Source organism: Nicotiana attenuata, unplaced genomic scaffold, assembly GCF_001879085.1.
Source record: "Nicotiana attenuata strain UT unplaced genomic scaffold, NIATTr2, whole genome shotgun sequence".
NCBI classification, from domain to species: domain Eukaryota; kingdom Viridiplantae; phylum Streptophyta; class Magnoliopsida; order Solanales; family Solanaceae; genus Nicotiana; species Nicotiana attenuata.
The window spans coordinates 236974-246947 of record NW_017671278.1 but is presented as its reverse complement, the minus strand read 5'-3'; the positions used below and the strand labels follow the sequence as shown (position 1 = coordinate 246947).

The 9974-nt window shown below is 44.9% G+C and overlaps 1 pseudogene; it reads right to left on the bottom strand.

Moving 5' to 3' along the window:
- Positions 1 to 364: 364 nt before the first annotated feature.
- On the bottom strand, positions 365 to 9702 carry LOC109207244 (annotated as a pseudogene).
- Positions 9703 to 9974: the final 272 nt, after the last annotated feature.

The following is a 9974-nucleotide window of genomic DNA, read 5'->3' as shown; positions in this document are numbered from 1 at the left end:
AAGCGACCCGCGCTCCACGTGCCTTAACACGAGCATCTTCGAAAACGGCTTCTAAAATTGTACCCACCCTCATCAGATCCCTAAATATATCTAGCTGGGCCTCGGCGTGAATCCACTCCTCATACAAATCTCGAGGGACATAAGAAAAGTCAGAAGTTCGAGAACTGGTCGGGCGAGCCAGCAATTGGGTCTTCTCGGCCTCAAGAGCGGCGACTCGGTCACAAAGTCCAGAAGCCTCTTTCTCCATTGCTTCAACCCGCTCATTGAGCCGCTCTTCCTTAAGCCTGGCCGTCTCCAAGGCACTCTCTCGCTCAGAACGAAGAATGCGGATCATGATCTCCAAAGCCTCCGCCTTCCTCATGGCTTACGACCAAGCAGACTCCGCCTTCTCAAGATCCTCTACCTTGTCGGCAACCTCGCCGCCAAAAGCATCCTCTTTGAATTGACATTCTTCGAGCTTGGCACGCAGTGAGACCACCTGGGCTTGGAGATCTCATTGGGCTTCGACCCCTTTGCAAACCTCGAGCTCTTCTTCTTTGGTTCTCAACGCCCCCTCGAGGACACTGCATTTCCCGATGACCTTCACCAACTCGTCATCTTTTTGCTTCAGCTCGCCCCGAAGGGATTGAAAGTTTTCGTCCTCACCAAATCGCCTACAAATTTCCCGGTACTTGCCTCGATACTCACGATATTTTAGCTGCAACTTCCACACTTGAAGCACTTTCAATTTCCAAAATCACAGTCTGTAATCACAAAAAAGAAAAGACAAATGCAAAAACGTCTCCGCTGACAAAAGCAAAGAACTGAGACAAATCAAAAATCTAAATAAAACAGGTAAGAAGAGGTCTTAAAAGACTTACCCTAAGAGCGAGGCCGTCTATGCTCCTCGATATGGTGGCGTCGTCCAACTTCGCAGGGTTACACCCTCCACATCGGAACAAAGGGGACCAAGAGCAGGGACCATGTTCTCTGTATTTTTTAAATAAATCACGATCCATGGGGATCGCGATGGTCTGCGTGGACCCCTCCAGTCTCACCTCGAGCTGGGTAAACCCCTTCTCCATTATACTCATCTCGTCAGCATCGAGATCAGAACCCGTCTCGTAGCCATCCCCGGCAATGCCTTTACCTCTCCCATCGACTGACAAAGGAGCATCGTTAACCGGCCGTGAGGTCGACTGCCTGTCCTGCCGCAAACTATCAGAAGCCTCAGTGGCCGACCCTTCGGCTCCTACTGCCACAAAGGGAGGAGGTACGCCCTCAATAGCCTCTGTCGATATCGGAAAGTCAGATGCAAACTCGATGTAGTCTTTAAGTATTATGGTCGCCATCACGCGGATGGCAAAATCATCCATTACCGAATCTACTACTCGGGAAACCCCATCACCACCGACTACCAACCTTCTCTTACGGGGCACCAAATTTTCATCGCTCGGCGACTCCTCCTCCTCCTCGTCTATAAGATGATATAAATGGGAAGCCGAAAGTCCCGCTGACAAAACATTTGTAGGGGTAGAGGTAGCCAACGCCGAGTCAGCGGTAGACGGGGCCAAAGACCGAACAAATCCGGCCACAGCCGAGTAGGGAACGAAAACGGAAACGGAAGGGCGAACAGGGCCAACCTCGATTGCAGAATGAATAGACTTCGAAAAAGAGGAACCTTTCCTCTTACAGAATGAAAGAGGGGGAGCTTTCGGACTCTTCGAAGGTCCTCAGCTTGAAAAAGGAAGAACAAAAAAGGTTCATTATCAGAAAAAGCAAACTAAAAGAAATAGGCGACCAGGAGGCTAAAGAACAAAAGAGATCAAACTAACTCACCGATTAGGGAAGGAGAAAGGCCGAACTTTAAAAAAGCCCGGCCATTCATGAATGCCGGCAATATGAGGAAGAAGTCGTCCAACCCAGTCGGAAATATCCCGACCAAAGGATGAGGCATAGTGTCACGCCCCGAACCATGGTCTGGGCGTAACACGGCACTCGGTGCCTGACTGCATGTGACCGAGCGAACCAACTGTATGGCTGGATCAACACGTGGTATAACTATGAGCTAGAGGCAAATAAAAAACATGATAATCTACTAAAGAGTTTGACTGAAATATCATAGATTCGGAAAATACTGAAAGGCCTGCAAGTATAAACAAGTAGCCGATAAGGCTAACACATGGAAGCCTGCTAATATCTAACTGACTGGGTTATAGTCTACGNACAGGTTGGCATTTGAGGAACTGAAGAGAAGTTGATAACTGCACCCATCATTTTTTGCACCCAACTCGGGAGCAACCATTTGAGCTCATGTGTGATGCCAGCGACTATGCTATAGGAGCAGTCTTGTGGCAGCAAAAAGATAAGTTGATGCACCCGATTTACTACGCAAGCAGAATGCTAAGCGGTGCACAGCTCAACTACACAGTGACGGAGAAGGAGATGTTGGCAGTTGTGTTTGCTTTTGACAAGTTCCGATCATATCTGATTGGTTCCAACGTAATTGTGTATACTGACCATGCAGCTCTCAGGTACCTAATTGAGAAAAAGGAGTCTAAGCCGCACCTGATTCGTTGGGTGCTGCTGTTGCAAGAATTTGACCTCAAAATTCGTGACCGTAAGGGCACAGAAAATCAAGTCGCTGATCATCTATTACGACTTGAAGGAGCTGAAAAATCAGTTGAGGTCGAAGAGATTCTGGAAACCTTTCCAGACGAGCAGCTGCTCGCAACTAGCCTTGAGGATGCGCCATGGTATGCAGATTTTGCAAACTACCTGGCCTGCGGTATAGTTCCATATGACCTTTCATCTGTCCAAAAGAAAAATTTCTTTCGTGATTGCCGCATGTATTATGTGGATGAACCTCATTTGTTTCGAATATGTGTTGATAACATTATCTGGAGGTGTGTCCCCGAGATAGAATAATCTTCGATTTTGCAGGCTTGTCACGTATCAGCATATGGAGGATATTTTGGAGGGGTCAGAACAGTTGTGAAAGTGCTCGAGGCCGGATTCTTTTGGCCAACTGTGTTTAGAGATGCGCACCTCTGGGTAAAGGGCTGAGATGAATGCCAGAGGACGGGAAACATTTCCCGTCGCCATGAGATGCCAATGAAACCAATTCAAGAGGTTGAGGTGTTTGATGTGTGGGGGATTGACTTTATGGGTCCGTTTGTCAGCTCATTTAACCGCATGTGACCGAGCGAACCAACTGTATGGCTGGATCAACACGTGGTATAACTATGAGCTAGAGGCAAATAAAAAACATGATAATCTACTAAAGAGTTTGACTGAAATATCATAGATTCGGAAAATACTGAAAGGCCTGCAAGTATAAACAAGTAGCCGATAAGGCTAACACATGGAAGCCTGCTAATATCTAACTGACTGGGTTATAGTCTACGAAGCCTCTAAAGAATACTGAAAATGCTAACTGTTTACCGGGACAAGGTCCCCGGTATACCTTATTAACTGAAATACTATAATGACTAAAGAAAAAGGGATAAGGCCCCGAAAGACTGGGGCTCACCAATAGCTGATACGAGATGTCCTAGCAAGCAGAATCGTCAACCTGTAAATCGTTACCTGCATCGCGAGATGCAGGCCTCAGGCAAAAAGGGATGTCAGTACATTTGAATTGCACTGGTATGTAAAGCAACTGAAAGAAAGTACTAAAAATGCTGAAACTGAAACTGAACTGCTAGCTGATAAACTGATAATTGAACAAGGAAGCAAGGATATGAATATTCCCTCTTCTGAATGATGAACAACCTGTTTATCTGTTAAACTACGGCCTCGGGCCAAATATATATACATATATATGTGTGTGTGTGTGTGTGCGCGCGCGCGCACAAGCTACGGCCTCAAGCCCAAGTATACGTATACATAACTACGGCCTCATGCCCAAAAATACATAAAGCATAAACTACGGTCTCAGGCCCAAATACAGGTGTTCAACATTCAGGAATTTAGAATCAGGAACTGAGAATCATACTGCAATACATGATACTGAAACAATGAACCATACTGAGTTACATGATACTAGAATAGTGAATAGGATTAGACTGAGATGAGTATTCATAATAAGTTGATTTGTCATAACTGAAACTCATAGAATATCGAATGATTATGAAACTATGCCATCTAGAGAATAGAAGTTGTACTACTATTCATGGAACCAAGGTATAATTACTTTCTGAGGAAACTAGTAATGGTCATGATAAATGGGACGTAGGGAGAATCATAGACATTCCCAAACGTAAAGAGTTAGCCTTACATACCTCAATTTCACCCCTTAGTGATACTACAATGATCCACAACACTAAGAACCTTCAATCTACAATAGCAACATCCAATGGAACCCAATATTAGTAACAATTCCATAACTTAAGCCATTTAGGCATATTATCAAACACCTTGTAGGCATAAATCTCTACATCTCATCGCCATATAATTAGTTCATCTAACTACCACCATTCATCAACAATTTATCCCACCATCATGATTAACCAATTTATAAGTTCCAACATCACATGTATGACAATCCATCTACACCCAACCAACAAAATTCCANCCATAATATATCGTTGGAAAGCTATTTCAAAGGCCTACAACTCTCATGCTTTGAGTTTTCCCCAATTTCTTACACATTTTCACTAAAACTTGATTGAAGACAGACCTTCTGCAACTTAGTCGATTTTGTCAAATCTTATGCACCTCTCTTTCCATTTTGATTTTTGAAACAACTATTTTACCCAAAATCATCCCGTTGGGACTTCACATGTTCAAAATATAACCTTACCACTCATTTACCACATTCACACCTAAGCCGAATTTACGGGGTGTTACATTATCTCCCCCTTGGGATCATTCGTCCTCGAATGATGGTCCTGGTTGCAACTATGACTATCTATGGACATTAAACGGGTGTGATGATGATATGCGAATATTGAAATATCATGAATACATGTGTATCCAACTGAATGAGCACGTGATCACTAAATACTTAGCTGAGTAAATACTGAAGAACATGGAGATTATAATATAAGAACTGAATGGAAAGGTTAATTACCTTCCACATTTTCCTTTTGCCCTTCAAAGAGATGGGGATATCTGGACTTCATGTCCTCCTCGGCTTCCCATGTAGCCTCTTCAATCTTTTGATTCCTCCAAAGCACTTTTACTGAAGCAATTTCCTTAGTTCTGAGCTTGCGAATTTGACGATCAAGAATAGCTACTGGAATTTCTTCATAAGATAGGCTGTCTTTAACCCCTATAACCTCTGTAGGAACCACAAGTGACGGGTCTCCCACGAATTTCTTCAACATGGACACATGGAACACTGGGTGTACGGCAGCTAGTTCTTGTGGCAATTCCAACTCATAAGCCACCTGTCCGATCCTTCGCAGGATTCTATATGGACCAATATAGCGGGGACTAAGTTTCCCCTTCTTCCCAAATCTCATAACGCCTTTCATGGGCGATACTTTCAAAAACACCCAATCATCAACTTGGAACTCTAAGTCCCTACACCGCACGTCCGAATAGGACTTTTTGGCGACTTTGAGCCGTCTTCAAATGCCTTTGTATTAAGTTGACTTTCTTCATAGCCTGATAGACCAAATCGGGTCCTAACAACTCCGTTTCTCCGACTTCGAACCAACCAATTGGTGATCTGCACCTTCGCCCATACAAAGCTTCGTACGGTGCCATCTTGATACTAGAGTGATAGTTGTTATTGTAAGCAAACTCAATGAGAGGTAGATGATCGTCCCAACTACCTTTAAAATCAATAACACATGCCCTCAACGTATCCTCCAGAGTCTGAATGGTACGTTCCACCTGTCCATCTGTCTGAGGGTGAAAAGCGGTGCTGAGGTTCACCATTGTGCCCAATCCCTTCTGAAAGGATTTCCAAAAGTTTGATGTGAACTGCGCACCACGATCTGAGATAATGGACAAGGGAGTCCCATGCAATCGGACAATTTCTTTGATATACAACTTGGCATAATCCTCGGCCGAATCTGTAGCCTTTACTGGCAAGAAGTGAGCTGACTTGGTAAGTCGATCTACAATCACCCAAATCGAATCATGCTTCCGGAACGAGCGAGGTAGACCGGTTATGAAGTCCATGTTTATCATCTCCCATTTCCAAATGGGAATTTCTATATTCTGAGTTAAACCGCCAGGCCTCTGGTGTTCGACTTTCACCTGCTGGCAATTTGGACACTTAGCCACGAAATCTGCTATATTCTTTTTCATATCGTTCCACCAATAAACCTCCTTAAGATCGTGATACATCTTTGTGGAACCGGGGTGAATAGAATACCTAGAATTGTGGGCTTCTGACATAATCCTCTCTCTAAGCCCATCTACGTTTGGAACACATAGTCTGCCTCTGTATCTCAAGGTACCATCATCTCCCCCTTGTTCAAAAGCCACAGTCTTGTGCTTGTGAATTCCCTCCTTCAGCTGCAATAAGTAGGGATCACTGAACTGTTTTCCCTTCACTTCAGCTACTAAGGAGGATTCAGCCATGTTCTGGAGAACAACGCCACCATCTTCGGAGTCCAAAAGTCGAACTCCTAGACTTGCTAAGCGGTGGACTTCCTTCACCATAGCTTGCTTGTCTGCCTCAACATGAGCTAAGCTGCCCATAGAACGCCGACTGAGAGCATCGGCTACAACATTTGCTTTTCCTGGATGATAGAGGATATCAACATCATAATCTTTAAGTAATTCGAGCCACCTTCTCTGACGCAGATTTCTGGAGGCTCTTGTGATCTGTAAAAATGTCAACATGTACCCCATACAAATAATGGCGCCAGATCTAAAGCGCAAACACCACAGCTGCTAATTCAAGATCATGAGTCGGATAATTCTTCTCATGAGCCTTGAGTTGTCTCGACGCGTAGGCTATGACTTTACCGTGCTGCATTAATACATACCCAAGACCAACCCCTGAAGCATCACAATAAACAACGAACCCCTCGGTTCCTTCCGGTAGTGTCAGGACTGGAGCTGAAGTCAACCTCTTCTTTAGCTCCTCAAAACTTTTCTCGCACGCCTCCGACCATTGAAACTTGACTTTCTTCTAAGTTAATCTAGTTAAAGGGGACGAGATAGAAGAAAATCCCTCTACGAAATGCCTGTAATAGCCTGCTAGACCCAAGAAACTTCTTATATCGGATACTGAGGTGGGTCTAGGCCAATTCTTCACTGCCTCTATTTTCTGAGAGTCCACCTTCACGCCTTCCCCTGAGATGACATGGCCCAAAAACGCTACTGATTTCAACCAGAATTCACACTTAGAAAATTTTGCATATAGCTTGTGATCCTGCAGTGTCTGCAACACAATTCTGAGATGTTCGACATGGTCAGTCTCGCTACGGGAATAAATCAAGATGTCATCAATAAACACGATAACAAACAAATCAAGATAAGGCTTGAAGACCCTATTCATCAGGTCCATGAAAGATGCTGGTGCATTCGTTAAACCAAATGACATTACCAAAAATTCGAAATGCCCATATCGAGTCCTAAAAGCTGTTTTTGGAATATCAACTTCCTTAACCTTCAACTGATGGTATCCCGATCTGAGGTCAATCTTGGAATAACACTGGGCACCTTGAAGTTGATCAAATAAATCATCTATTCTGGGAAGAGGGTACTTGTTCTTGATGGTGACTTTATTCAACTGACGATAGTCAATGCACATACGCAAAGACCCATCCTTCTTTCGGACATACAAGACCGGTGCGCCCCAAGGTGAGACACTTGGCCTTATAAATCCCTTATCTAGAAGATCTTTTAACTGGACTTTTAGCTCTTTCAACTCTGCTAGAGCCATTCTGTAAGGCGGAATAGATATCGGCTTAGTTCCTGGAAGTAGATCAATTCCAAAGTCAATCTCTCTATCGGGAGGGATTCCAGGGAGATCTTCGGGAAACACTTCTGGAAACTCATTCGCAATAGGTACCGACTGGAGAGTGGGGATCTGAGCATCTGCATCCTTAACTCGAACCAGGTGATAGATATATCCCTTGGAGATCATCTTTCTGGCTTTAAGGTAGGAAATAAACCTACCCCTAGGTGTTACTGCATCACCCTTCCATTCTAAGACTGGTTCACCGAGAAATTCAAAACTTACTATTTGGCACAACTTCAACCAATCCATGCCCATGATCACATCGAAGTCTAACATCTCCAATTCTACTAAGTCTGCTACAGTAAGACGATGACGCACTTTAACTGGACATACCCTATAGATACACCTTGCTATAACCGATTCTCCAACTGGAGTGGATACTTCAAAGGGTTCACACAACTTTTCTGGTTCTACCCCAAGTTTCTTTGCAATATATGGGGTTACATAAGATAGGGTGGATCCCGGATCTATAAGAGCATAGACATCAAAAGTGAATATTGTTAGCATACCTGTGACAACATCTCCACGAGCCTCTGTATCCTAACGGTCTGCCAGTGCATACAAGCGGTTTCGTCCACCGCCTGCATTATTAGACTTTGATGCGTTGCGCCCTTGCTGAGCCTGAGAGTTATGATGGGCTGCTGAATTAGTGGACTGAGCTACATTGCCTTCATTGTTCTGCTTTGCCGATGGACAATCCCTCAAGAAGTGGCCCTGCTGACCGCACCCAAAGCAACCATTTGTGCCCAAACGACACAACCCTGGGTGCCTCTTACCACACGTGTTGCAAATAGGGTGACCAGGGACTCTGTAGCCCACACTAGCCTGTGACTGTGAGTCTGCTGTTCTGAAATTCTGGCTTTTCTTGTTAAACTTTGACCTCTGAACCGATGCACTAGCTGAAGATGGAGCGGGTCCTGATTTTGATTTCCTGAAGAACTGGCGATTGCCTCCTGCTTGAGATCCCCCATGGCTGAAATTTCCTGCAGACTTAGCTCTCTTGCTGAATTCCCTCTCCTTCTCTCTCCGTAGCCGCTCTTCTTCCTTCAACCTGTCTTCGTTCCCTTGAACAAAGGCAACCATCTTATTGATGGTCATGTCATTATTCTGAGCAGCTCTATTAGCATCAGCAAACAAATCATCTGAAGCCCCAACACAAGCCGCCTAACTCTGGCGCTCATATCACGTACCATTTCCGGAGCATACTTGGCCAGAGAGACGAACTTGAGGTAGTACTCATTCACACTCATATCATTCTGTCTGAGTCTCTCAAACTCCAAAGCCTTAGCTTCCAAAACCTCAATGGGTAGAAAGTGCTCAAGGAACGCATCTGCAAACTCCTTCCAAGTTGCAGGATCTGCATCCTCCCCTCGGGACTCTTCGCATGTTTCATACCAAGTGTTGGCAACATCCTTCAGCTGGTACGCAGCAAGCTCTGCTGCCTCAATATCTGTAGCATGCATCACTCGAAATATCTTCTGAACCTCATCAATGAAGTTCTGCGGATCCTCATCCTTTTTGGAGCCTGTGAAGACAGAAGGTTTCATATTGAGGAATTCCCTAGACCTGGAACTACCCGTCTCATGAACACCACTGGTCCCCTGCCTTTGAGCCTGGGTAGCAACAATCTGGGTGAGCAATTGGATAGCTCCCCTAACATCTATGTCTGAAGCACTGGGCACTGAACCCGGTGCAACCCCCTGGGCCGGAGTGTCCTCCTCCTGAGCAGCATTAGCTGTGGCCCCCTGGCTAGTAGCTGAGGCCCTCCTGGTGTACTTTCTTTTTGCAGGCATTTTTCAATAATACGCAAATCGCACGGGTTAGAAAGATTCCTGAAAGCATAGCTCTAACTGCACGATCTAGAGTATGAAAGAAATGGAACAATCCTAGATGTCTTGGTGGTCAACTGTTTACATGTGTGGCGCGCACACACACATAAAAGAGACCCCACTGGACACGGCTTCATAGACTCCCTAGGACTCTTGAACCTAGGGCTCTGAAACCAAGCTATGTCACGCTCCGAACTATGGCCTGGGCGCGACACGGCACTCGGTGCCTGACTGCA